This window comes from Lissotriton vulgaris, chromosome 3_2 (genome assembly GCF_964263255.1).
Source record: "Lissotriton vulgaris chromosome 3_2, aLisVul1.2, whole genome shotgun sequence".
NCBI classification, from domain to species: domain Eukaryota; kingdom Metazoa; phylum Chordata; class Amphibia; order Caudata; family Salamandridae; genus Lissotriton; species Lissotriton vulgaris.
This window is the reverse complement of record NC_141690.1, coordinates 284,271,168-284,283,959: the sequence shown is the minus strand read 5'-3', so window position 1 is coordinate 284,283,959 and position 12,792 is coordinate 284,271,168. Positions and strand designations below refer to the sequence as shown.

At 53.6% G+C, this 12,792-nt stretch overlaps 1 protein-coding gene across 1 annotated transcript in view; it reads left to right on the top strand.

Moving 5' to 3' along the window:
* The window catches only part of LOC147725699 (uncharacterized), a 483,091-nt gene that overhangs the window by 366,651 nt on the left and 103,648 nt on the right, over window positions 1–12,792 (top strand). The gene's annotated exons all lie outside the window — the stretch shown is intronic.

The following is a 12,792-nucleotide window of genomic DNA, read 5'->3' as shown; positions in this document are numbered from 1 at the left end:
CAGTAAACACAGCACAGGAGCGCACAGCACCATCTGATGTGGGACCTGTAGAGCAGTAAACACAGCACAGGAGCGCACAGCACCATCTGATGTGGGACCTGTAGAGCAGTAAACACAGCACAGGAGCGCACAGCACCATCTGATGTGGGACCTGTAGAGCAGTAAACACAGCACAGGAGCGCGCAGCACCATCTGATGTGAGACCTGTGGAGCAGGAAACACAGCACAGGAGCGCGCAGCACCATCGGATGTGAGACCTGTGGAGCAGGAAACACAGCACAGGAGCGCGCAGCACCATCGGATGTGGGTCCTGCAGAGCAGTAAACACAGCACAGGAGCGCACAGCACCATCTGATGTGGGACCTGTAGAGCAGTAAACACTGCACAGGAGCGCGCAGCACCATCTGATGTGGGACCTGTAGAGCAGTAAACACAACACAGGCGCGCGCAGCACCATCTGATGTGAGACCTGTATAGCAGGAAACACAGCACAGGAGCGCGCAGCACCATCAGATGTGGGACCTGTAGAGCAGTAAACACAACACAGGAGCGCGCAGCACCATCGGATGTGGGACCTGTAGAGCAGTAAACACAGCACAGGAGCGCGCAGCACCATCTGATGTGAGACCTGTAGAGCAGGAAACACAGCACAGGAGCACGCAGCACTATCGGATGTGGGACCTGTAGAGCAGTAAACACAACACAGGAGCGCGCAGCACCATCTGACGTGGGACCTGTAGAGCAGTAAACACAGCACAGGAGCGCGCAGCACCATCTGATGTGGGACCTGTAGAGCAGTAAACACAGTACAGGAGCGCGCAGCACCATCTGATATGGGACCTGTAGAGCAGTAAACACAACACAGGAGCGCGCAGCACCATCTGATGTGAGACCTGTATAGCAGGAAACACAGCACAGGAGCGCGCAGCACCATCAGATGTGGGACCTGTAGAGCAGTAAACACAACACAGGAGCGCGCAGCACCATCGGATGTGGGACCTGTAGAGCAGTAAACACAGCACAGGAGCGCGCAGCACCATCTGATGTGAGACCTGTAGAGCAGGAAACACAGCACAGGAGCACGCAGCACCATCGGATGTGAGACCTGTAGAGCAGTAAACACAGCACAGGAGAAAACCATCTGAGGTGAGACGAGTAGAGCGGTAAACACAGCACAGGAGCGCGCAGCACCATCTGATGTGGGACCTGTAGAGCAGTAAACACAGCACAGGAGCGCGCAGCACCATCTGATGTGGGACCTGTAGAGCAGTAAACCCAGCACAGGAGCGCGCAGCATCATCTGATGTGGGACCTGTAGAGCAGTAAACACAGCACAGGAGCGCGCAGCACCATCTGATGTGACACCTGTAGAGCAGTAAACACAGCACAGGAGCGCACAGCACCATCTGATGTGGGACCTGTAGAGCAGTAAACACAGCACAGGAGCGCGCAGCACCATCGGATGTGAGACCTGTAGAGCAGTAAACACAGCACAGGAGCGCGCAGCACCATCTGATGTGAGACCTGTAGAGCAGTAAACACAGCACAGGAGAAAACCATCTGAGAGGAGACCAGTAGAACGGTAAACACAGCACAGGAGCGCGCAGCACCATCTGATGTGGGACCTGTAGAGCAGTAAACACAGCACAGGAGCGCGCAGCACCATCGGATGTGGGACCTGTAGAGCAGTAAACACAGCAGAGGAGCGCGCAGCACCATCTGATGTGGGACCTGTAGAGCAGTAAACACAGCACAGGAGCGCGCAGCACCATCTGATGTGGGACCTGTAGAGCAGTAAACACAGCACAGGAGCGTGCAGCACCATCGGATGTGAGACCTGTAGAGCAGTAAACACAGCACAGGAGCGCGCAGCACCATCTGATGTGGGACCTGTAGAGCAGTAAACACAGCACAGGAGCGCGCAGCACCATCTGATGTGGGACCTGTAGAGCGTAAATACAGCACAGGAGCGCGCAGCACCATCGGATGTGAGACCTGTAGAGCAGTAAACACAGCACAGGAGCGCGCAGCACCATCTGATGTGGGACCTGTAGAGCAGTAAACACAGCACAGGAGCGCGCAGCACCATCTGATGTGGGACCTGTAGAGCAGTAAACACAGCACAGGAGCGCGCAGAACCATCTGATGTGGGACCTGCAGAGCAGTAAGCACAGCACAGGAGCGCGCAGCACCATCGGATGTGAGACCTGTAGAGCAGTAAACACAGCACAGGAGCGCGCAGCACCATCTGATGTGGGACCTGCAGAGCAGTAAGCACAGCACAGGAGCGCGCAGCACCATCTGATGTGGGTCCTGCAGAGCAGTAAACACAGCACAGGAGCGCGCAGCACCATCTGATGTGGGACCTGTAGAGCAGTAAACACAGCACAGGAGTGCGCAGCACCATCTGATGTGAGACCAGTAGAGCGTAAATACAGCACAGGAGCGTGCAGCACCATCTGATGTGGGACCTGTAGAGCGTAAATACAGCACAGGAGCGCGCAGCACCGTCTGATGTGAGACCTGTAGAGCGTAAATACAGCACAGGAGCGCGCAGCACCATCTGATGTGATACCTGCAGAGCAGTAAACACAGCACAGGAGCGCGCAGCACCATCTGATATGAGACCTGCAGAGTAGTAAACACAGCACAGGAGCGCGCAGCACCATCTGATGTGAGACCTGTAGAGCAGTAAATATAGCACAGGAGCGCGCAGCACCATCTGATGTGGGACCTGCAGAGCAGGAAATACAGCACAGGAGCGCGCAGCACCATCTGATGTGATACCTGCAGAGCAGTAAACACAGCACAGGAGCGCGCAGCACCATCTGATATGAGACCTGCAGAGTAGTAAACACAGCACAGGAGCGCGCAGCACCATCTGATGTGAGACCTGTAGAGCAGTAAATATAGCACAGGAGCGCGCAGCACCATCTGATGTGGGACCTGCAGAGCAGGAAACACAGCACAGGAGCGCGCAGCACCATCTGATGTGAGACCTGTAGAGCAGTAAATATAGCACAGGAGCGCGCAGCACCATCTGATGTGGGACCTGCAGAGCAGGAAATACAGCACAGGAGCGCGCAGCACCATCTGATGTGGGACCTGCAGAGCAGGAAATACAGCACAGGAGCGCGCAGCACCATCGGATGTGGGTCCTGCAGAGCAGTAAACACAACACAGGAGCGCGCAGCACCATCTGACGTGGGACCTGTAGAGCAGTAAACACAGTACAGGAGCGCGCAGCACCATCTGATATGGGACCTGTAGAGCAGTAAACACAGCACAGGAGCGCGCAGCACCATCGGATGTGAGACCTGTAGAGCAGTAAACACAGCACAGGAGCGCGCAGCACCATCTGATGTGGGACCTGTAGAGCAGTAAACACAGCACAGGAGCGTGCAGCACCATCTGATGTGGGACCTGTAGAGCAGTAAACACAGCACAGGAGCGCGCAGCACCATCGGATGTGAGACCTGTAGAGCAGTAAACACAGCACAGGAGCGCGCAGCACCATCTGATGTGGGACCTGTAGAGCAGTAAACACAGCACAGGAGCGCGCAGCACCATCTGATGTGGGACCTGTAGAGCAGTAAACACAACACAGGCGCGCGCAGCACCATCTGATGTGAGACCTGTATAGCAGGAAACACAGCACAGGAGCGCGCAGCACCATCATATGTGGGACCTGTAGAGCAGTAAACACAACACAGGAGCGCGCAGCACTATCGGATGTGGGACCTGTAGAGCAGTAAACACAGCACAGGAGCGCGCAGCACCATCTGATGTGAGACCTGTAGAGCAGGAAACACAGCACAGGAGCACGCAGCACCATCGGATGTGAGACCTGTAGAGCAGTAAACACAGCACAGGAGAAAACCATCTGAGGTGAGACCAGTAGAGCGGTAAACACAGCACAGGAGCGCGCAGCACCATCTGATGTGGGACCTGTAGAGCAGTAAACACAGCACAGGAGCGCGCAGCACCATCTGATGTGGGACCTGTAGAGCAGTAAACCCAGCACAGGAGCGCGCAGCATCATCTGATGTGGGACCTGTAGAGCAGTAAACACAGCACAGGAGCGCGCAGCACCATCTGATGTGACACCTGTAGAGCAGTAAACACAGCACAGGAGCGCGCAGCACCATCTGATGTGGGACCTGTAGAGCAGTAAACACAGCACAGGAGCACGCAGCACCATCGGATGTGAGACCTGTAGAGCAGTAAACACAGCACAGGAGCGCGCAGCACCATCTGATGTGAGACCTGTAGAGCAGTAAACACAGCACAGGAGAAAACCATCTGAGATGAGACCAGTAGAACGGTAAACACAGCACAGGAGCGCGCAGCACCATCTGATGTGGGACCTGTAGAGCAGTAAACACAGCACAGGAGCGCGCAGCACCATCGGATGTGGGACCTGTAGAGCAGTAAACACAGCAGAGGAGCGCGCAGCACCATCTGATGTGGGACCTGTAGAGCAGTAAACACAGCACAGGAGCGCGCAGCACCATCTGATGTGGGACCTGTAGAGCAGTAAACACAGCACAGGAGCGTTCAGCACCATCGGATGTGAGACCTGTAGAGCAGTAAACACAGCACAGGAGCGCGCAGCACCATCTGATGTGGGACCTGTAGAGCAGTAAACACAGCACAGGAGCGCGCAGCACCATCTGATGTGGGACCTGTAGAGCAGTAAACACAGCACAGGAGCGCGCAGAACCATCTGATGTGGGACCTGCAGAGCAGTAAGCACAGCACAGGAGCGCGCAGCACCATCTGATGTGGGTCCTGCAGAGCAGTAAACACAGCACAGGAGCGCGCAGCACCATCTGATGTGGGACCTGTAGAGCAGTAAACACAGCACAGGAGTGCGCAGCACCATCTGATGTGAGACCAGTAGAGCGTAAATACAGCACAGGAGCGTGCAGCACCATCTGATGTGGGACCTGTAGAGCGTAAATACAGCACAGGAGCGCGCAGCACCATCTGATGTGAGACCTGTAGAGCGTAAATACAGCACAGGAGCGCGCAGCACCATCTGATGTGATACCTGCAGAGCAGTAAACACAGCACAGGAGCGCGCAGCACCATCTGATATGAGACCTGCAGAGTAGTAAACACAGCACAGGAGCGCGCAGCACCATCTGATGTGAGACCTGTAGAGCAGTAAATATAGCACAGGAGCGCACAGCACCATCTGATGTGGGACCTGCAGAGCAGGAAATACAGCACAGGAGCGCGCAGCACCATCTGATGTGATACCTGCAGAGCAGTAAACACAGCACAGGAGCGCGCAGCACCATCTGATATGAGACCTGCAGAGTAGTAAACACAGCACAGGAGCGCGCAGCACCATCTGATGTGAGACCTGTAGAGCAGTAAATATAGCACAGGAGCGCGCAGCACCATCTGATGTGGGACCTGCAGAGCAGGAAATACAGCACAGGAGCGCGCAGCACCATCTGATGTGGGACCTGTAGAGCAGTAAATATAGCACAGGAGCGCGCAGCACCATCTGATGTGGGACCTGCAGAGCAGGAAATACAGCACAGGAGCGCGCAGCACCATCTGATGTGGGACCTGTAGAGCAGTAAACACAGCACAGGAGCGCGCAGCACCATCTGATGTGAGACCTGCAGAGCAGTAAACCCAGCACAGGAGCGCGAAGCACCATCTGATGTGGGACCTGTAGAGCAGTAAACACAGCACAGGAGCGCGCAGCACCATCTGATGTGAGACCTGTAGAGCTGTAAACACAGCACAGGAGCGCGCAGCACCATCGGATGTCGGACCTGTAGAGCAGTAAACACAGCACAGGAGCGCGCAGCACCATCTGATGTGAGACCCGTAGTGCAGTAAACACAGCTCACCAGTGCTGAGCACAGCGTGGGCGACCCGCACGGCACGCAATTTACAAACTGCTTGGTAACCAGGCCGGAGCGCCCCTGTATTTGTGAGAGCATTGCGTGTGGAAGTGGTGTGTAAGTTTATATCTTTTTTCTCGTCTTTCTGTGTGTGTGCGTGTGTATGTGTTGGGGGGTAACAGCCCCCAGTGTGAGCTTACACATCCTCTTCTCACAGTCTCGGAAGCTGTTTGTGTGCTTTGCAGCAGGAAGTTGAAAAGGAGAAGGCCCCTGCGCCGGAGGCTCTGCAGGGCTGAAACATGTTCATGCAGCAACACCCCCGGCCCTTTTGTGTTTCTCTTGTGTGGATAATTGATTGTGATCCGTGTATGGAGCTGCCCTGGGGGGCTGTGCAGGCAGTAGTATCACAGCACAGACAGGCCCCCACTAGAGAGGAAGGGGCCCTGGGGCCCCCGGGCCTTTGAGACCACAATGGAGGCAGCAGGCAGCATGTTCGACTGCTCATCACAGCAGACAGGAGCTGCTGAAAGAAGCAGGAGAGAAAGGCGCGTGCACGTGTGCGGACACCCGAGCAGGTCACCCAGGGCACTTCTGGAAGCATCCGTGGTTTGTCTCCAGTTCACGCTCTGTAAATTGATGGAATTTCTGACTCTGAGGCTCCAAGAGATGAAATGTTTTACTGATGATGTGTCATCCGTGAGATGAAACACCACAAGCAGGGCACAAGTCGAGGGTGCACCATAAGTAGTGAACAGTCACCACAGCAGTGGTGAACACCACGGTCGCAGCATCATGGGCACGTGCGGCATGATGTCTGTGACCTTTGAGCTTAAACACCATGCACAGGTCACAAGTTGAGGGTACACCACAAGGTTAGTGAACACAGACACCACAGCAGTAGTGAACATCCTTCCCGCCTTACTCAGCGAACAAATGGCCAACCTTTAGACAAATCATCCCAGGGTCTTACTTATAGGGGGTTTGAATTACTGGGCTAACGACGCACTCGGCGGACCACAAGCAGCAGAACTGTTTGAATTACTCTCCAACTTGAACTTCACCCAGATTGTATCATCCCCGACTCACATCAAAGGACATATCTGGTCCCACAACCTGTCAATATCGGCACCCTTGACATCTCCTTGTATATGGTCAGCCCATCACCTGATTGACTGCACGCTCAGTCTCAGCACCAGGCAGAAACAACCAAAGGTTGAGGGAGGTTTAAAAAGAAAGTGGAGAACTCTTGAAACTCAAGAGTTCATTCACACTCTTACCGGCTCTCTTCCCACTTTTAACTCAAATGTTGACGCCATGGAAACTGCCATCGCGGAATGGCTGAGATCGGCCAATGATGAGCACGCCCCCGATTCCATTTTCTCGTTCTAGACACCAAGATGCTCACGAATGGTTCACTGCCTAATTGAAGTCACAAAAATGATCGCTCAGACAATTAGAAAGGAAATGGAGGCACGGATATCCTACTCCAGACAGACTTAAGTTTCTGTCGGCTCGTACAGAATATAAAAAGCAATATTGACGGCTAAAGCAACATATTTCTCAGCTAGAATACTTAATGCGAACAACAGAACCAAGGAAATATTTAAAATTGTTGGTGAGATTAGTAGTGACGAGAGGATACTTCCAAACATGCTCCCACGCAAGAGATGTGTGATGTCTTAAACAATTTTTTCGTGAACAAAATTGTAACTATTAGATCAAGCATCTCTCCTTTGACCAACATAGTCTGCCAGAACGATGTTTCTAGGAACTCGGCTACTATGACTTCTCTCGCCGCCTTATGCCCCAAAAACCTCCCTGACTTACTCGTCCGGGTTAAGTCCGGCTCTCCGAATGACTGTTGTCCTCCTGCCATTATGAAAGATATATTTACCGCACTGCCACAGAGCATTCTTCCTTTTTGAATGCATCTCTTAATCGGGGGGTAGTACCACCTGCTTTTAAGGCTGCCACAATAGTTCCCCTTCTGAAAAAACCCGGGTTAGATCCTCTTATTCCTGCCAACTACCGCCCCATATCGCTTCTTCCCTGGCTGTCTAAAATCCTGGAGGCACATGTGGCCAGATGTCTATCTAGCTTTGTGGAACAAACAGAATATCTGGAGCCAAATCAAGCGGCTTCCGACCGGCCCACTCAACAGAGGCCGTAGTTCTGGACGTTCTGGACACTCTAAGAGCTAATTCGGACAGAGGAACTCCTCGGGCCTTGGTGCTTTTGGATTTGTTGGCAGCGTTTCAACACGGGCGACCATAACAACTTGTTGAACCGTGTGGAACAAGCAGGCATCCAAGGTTCTGCCTACAACTGGCTTAAATCTTTCTTAACTGGCAGACGCAAGCTGTACGACTGGGCACCCTTACTGCCCCAACAGTGACCACCGCTTGTGGGGTACCACAGGGCTCATCCCTTTCGCCATTATTGTTTAATCTTTATCTGAGGCCTCTGCTCTATTCCTTAAAGAGTCGGAAGGTCACGGTTTTTAATTATGCTGATGACCTTCAGTTGATCTTCCCCCTAGACGGTCCTAACGCTGCTGTGGAATTCCAAACCACCATGCTACACATCCAACACTGGATGGACCGCAACCAATCGAAACTCAACCCGGGCAAGACGGAACTGGTGCTACCAGGGAGGAGTGAGGACTGTTGGGGTCCACACTTTTGGCCTAGCGAACTGGGTCCCCCTCCTGTTCCATCCCTGTCGGTAAGAAGCCTAGGGGTAATTATCAATGCAGACCTCTCGCTGAAAGGACAGGTGGGCGCAGTGGTCTCCTCCAGTCTTTATCAGCTTCGCAAAATCAGGAAGATTGCTCATCTGCTGACCTATACGGCGCTGATCCAGGTGGTGATAGCATTGGTTCTCTCATGCCTGGACTTTGCAAACTCCCTCTATATTGGCTTGCCTCAGTACTTAATGAAACGGCTGCAAATGGCACAGAACCAGGCAGCCGGACTAATATATAAACAGCCAAAACGGCACTCTGCCAGGTCTTTGCTACTCAAGCTCCACAGCTCCCCGTGGAGCAACGTGCGGCATTTAAGACCAGGTGCCTCGCTTTCAAGGCACTGCAAGGCAACAGCCCAAAATTCATCATGGCCATGTGTTGAAATCAATCAGGAAGCATTTGTAGAAAATGAGTAGGTTTAATGTCCAGCACAGCATCAGCAAGTACACAGATCAAAATCCAAGGTACAACTGCTTCATTACACTTAAACCTTCTAGAATACAGGTGAGGTTGGAATCATAACATAACATGCAGGGAAGACATCAGTAGAACAGAGTGATGTCATACAAGCATAAATAAATAATTAATAAGAAAAGGAAAGACAGGATGTAACACCATGATGAACAAACATGTTTCTCTGCGCAATTTGCGCTCATCTTATCTTCATCTCCTATCTGTTCCGACTATAAAACTCAAACGGGTCGGAGGTTGCAGATTTTCTTACTTGGCACCCAGCTTCTGGAATTCTCTTCCGGTAACAATGAGAAGCTGCGACAATCTTCTGGGCTTTCGAAAGGCACTCAAGACGTGACTGTTTGGACTAGCTTACTAATAGGGTCTGATGTAACAATCTAAGCAGGAGCAGCGCCATGAAACCCTGGGGTGACCGTGCGCTTTATAAGTAAATGTTAAGATAAGATAAGATAAGACACCAAGGGCGCTGCATCGTGAGCACGCCTGTCATGAAACCGGTGAGTTTTGAGCTTCATCACCCCAAGAAGGGCACAAGTCGAAGGTACATGCGGGGACACCACAAGGTTGGTGAACACAAACACCACAGCAGTCGTGAACACCAAGGCAAGTAAGTATAGGTTTTCTATACCTAATTCCACCTAAATGTTCCTATGCAGTACATATATCTTCAAGCTACGTAGCTGTGGAGTTAGGAATATTACATCTTTACTTCCTCTGTATGCACTCGCCTTTCAATACGTTGGTCTTCGATCTTCTGTCCACAATATTCTTCTATCACAATATTTCTATCGTCAATATTCCGTTTTACAATCCCTCTACTGAGAGTACGCTCTACAAACAGTAAAAATGTTCTTTGCGCAAATATCACAGTAGAAGTAACCCCATTAGACACTAGAAGTCTCCAACAAGGACACGTAAAAGGTATTTGAAAAGGACTCTCACCCACTGGAATCTTTTACTGTGATGGTTCATCGACGAGTACTCGCCCTTACTCTGCGCCCACACGAGAGGGGTCACACCCTGACAAGAGACCTGGGCGCCCATTTACTAAAGGCCCGCGCCTCAAGAGTATCACTTTTGTTGATGCTCCGATGACATCAGCCTCTCAATCATATCTATGAGGTGACGCAAAGGCATCCTGCGTGGCTTTGAGCGGCCTCATAGATATGGGGTAAGGCAACGCGAAGTGATGCGTTGCCTTAATCTGCGTCAAAGAGGCGTTCCATGGCTATGCACCGATCTGCACTACATGCTTGACCCCTTTGCCTATTTGTATTACTTGTCTTATTGATTTACATGATTGGCTTTGCATCCACCTATTTGTACTATTAGCTTTACTTATCTGTTTGACTATACTCCCTCATGTAACCCTTCTCTGTAAAGCGCTCTGATATCTGCAAAGATCTTGTCCACGCTATATAAAACTTTCAAAATAAATAAAATAAAATAAAAATAAAATGGGCGTTGCTGTGTGCGTTCCATGGGCGTTGCTGGGGGCGTTCCATAGGTGTTGCTGTGGGTGTTCCATGGGCGTTCCATGGGCGATGCTGTGGGCGTTCCATGGGTGTTGCTGTGGGTGTTCCATGGGCGTTGCTGTGGGTGCTCCATGGGCGTTGCTGTGGGCGTTCCATGGGCGTTGCTGTGGGCGTTCCATGGGCGTTGCTGTGGGCGTTCCATGGGCGTTGCGGTGGGCATTCCATGGGCGTTGCTGTGGGCGTTCCATGGGCGATGCTGTGGGCGTTCCATGGGCGTTGCTGTGGGCGTTGCTGTGGGCATTCCATGGGCGTTGCTGTGGGCGTTCCATGGGTGTTGGTGTGGGCGTTCCATGGGTGTTGCTGTGGGTGTTCCATGGGCGTTCCATGGGCGATGCTGTGGGCGTTCCATGGGTGTTGCTGTGGGTGTTCCATGGGCGTTGCTGTGGGTGCTCCATGGGCGTTGCTGTGGGCGTTCCATGGGCGTTGCTGTGGGCGTTCCATGGGCGTTGCTGTGGGCGTTCCATGGGCGTTGCGGTGGGCATTCCATGGGCGTTGCTGTGGGCGTTCCATGGGCGATGCTGTGGGCGTTCCATGGGCGTTGCTGTGGGCGTTCCATGGGCGTTGCTGTGGGCATTCCATGGGCGTTGCTGTGGGCGTTCCATGGGTGTTGGTGTGGGCGTTCCATGGGTGTTGCTGTGGGTGTTCCATGGGCGTTCCATGGGCGTTGCGGTGGGCATTCCATGGGCGTTGCTGTGGGCGTTCCATGGGCGTTGCTGTGGGCGTTCCATGGGTGTTGGTGTGGGCGTTCCATGGGTGTTGCTGTGGGTGTTCCATGGGCGTTCCATGGGCGGTGCTGTGGGCGTTCCATGGGCGATGCTGTGGGCGTTCCATGGGCGTTGCTGTGGGAGTTCCATGGGCGTTGCTGTGGGCGTTCCATGGGCATTGCTGTGGGTGTTCTATGGGCGTTGCTGTGGGCGTTCTATGGGTGTTGCTGTGGGCGTTCCATGGGCGTTGCTGTGGGCGTTCCATGGGCGTTGCTGTGGGCGTTCCATGGGCGTTGCTGTGGGCGTTCCATGGGCGTTGCTGTGGGCGTTCCATGGGCGTTGCTGTGGGCGTTCCATGGGCGTTGCTGTGTGCGTTCCATGGGCGTTGCTGGGGGCGTTCCATGGGCGTTGCTGTGGGCGTTCCATGGGCGTTGCTGTGGGCATTCCATGGGCGTTGCTGTGGGCGTTCCATGGGTGTTGGTGTGGGCGTTCCATGGGTGTTGCTGTGGGTGTTCCATGGGCGTTCCATGGGCGTTGCGGTGGGCATTCCATGGGCGTTGCTGTGGGCGTTCCATGGGCGTTGCTGTGGGCGTTCCATGGGTGTTGGTGTGGGCGTTCCATGGGTGTTGCTGTGGGTGTTCCATGGGCGTTCCATGGGCGATGCTGTGGGCGTTTCATGGGCGATGCTGTGGGCGTTCCATGGGTGTTGCTGTGGGAGTTCCATGGGCGTTGCTGTGGGCGTTCCATGGGCGTTGCTGTGGGTGTTCTATGGGCGTTGCTGTGGACGTTCTATGGGTGTTGCTGTGGGCGTTCCATGGGCGTTGCTGTGGGCGTTCCATGGGCGTTGCTGTGGGCGTTCCATGGGCGTTGCTGTGGGCGTTCCATGGGCGTTGCTGTGGGCGTTCCATGGGCGTTGCTGTGTGCGTTCCATGGGCGTTGCTGGGGGCGTTCCATGGGCGTTGCTGTGGGCGTTCCATGGGCGTTGCTGTGGGCGTTCCATGGGCGTTGCTGTGTGCGTTCCATGGGCGTTGCTGGGGGCGTTCCATGGGCGTTGCTGTGGGTGTTCCATGGGCGTTCCATGGGCGTTGCGGTGGGCATTCCATGGGCGTTGCTGTGGGCGTTCCATGGGCGTTGCTGTGGGCGTTCCATGGGTGTTGGTGTGGGCGTTCCATGGGCGATGCTGTGGGCGTTCTGTTAGACGGACCGGGAGGGTCGGCCGAGATTACGGGGAGAGGTCTCCGGGGAGAGCCGTCTCCAACGACTGTACAGACAAGTAACTTCCCCCCCCCACAGACGGACACCACACAAGACTGAAGGTTAACGAGACTTTATATGCAATTCTTAGGTTACGATGGTATGATACAAGGAGGTCTGGACTCAGGGGTCCCCTCGATTCTAGTCTCTGGCTGAGGAAAAGGGTAGCGGGACAGTCTTTGTTACCAATGAGTACAAAATAGCTCTCAATC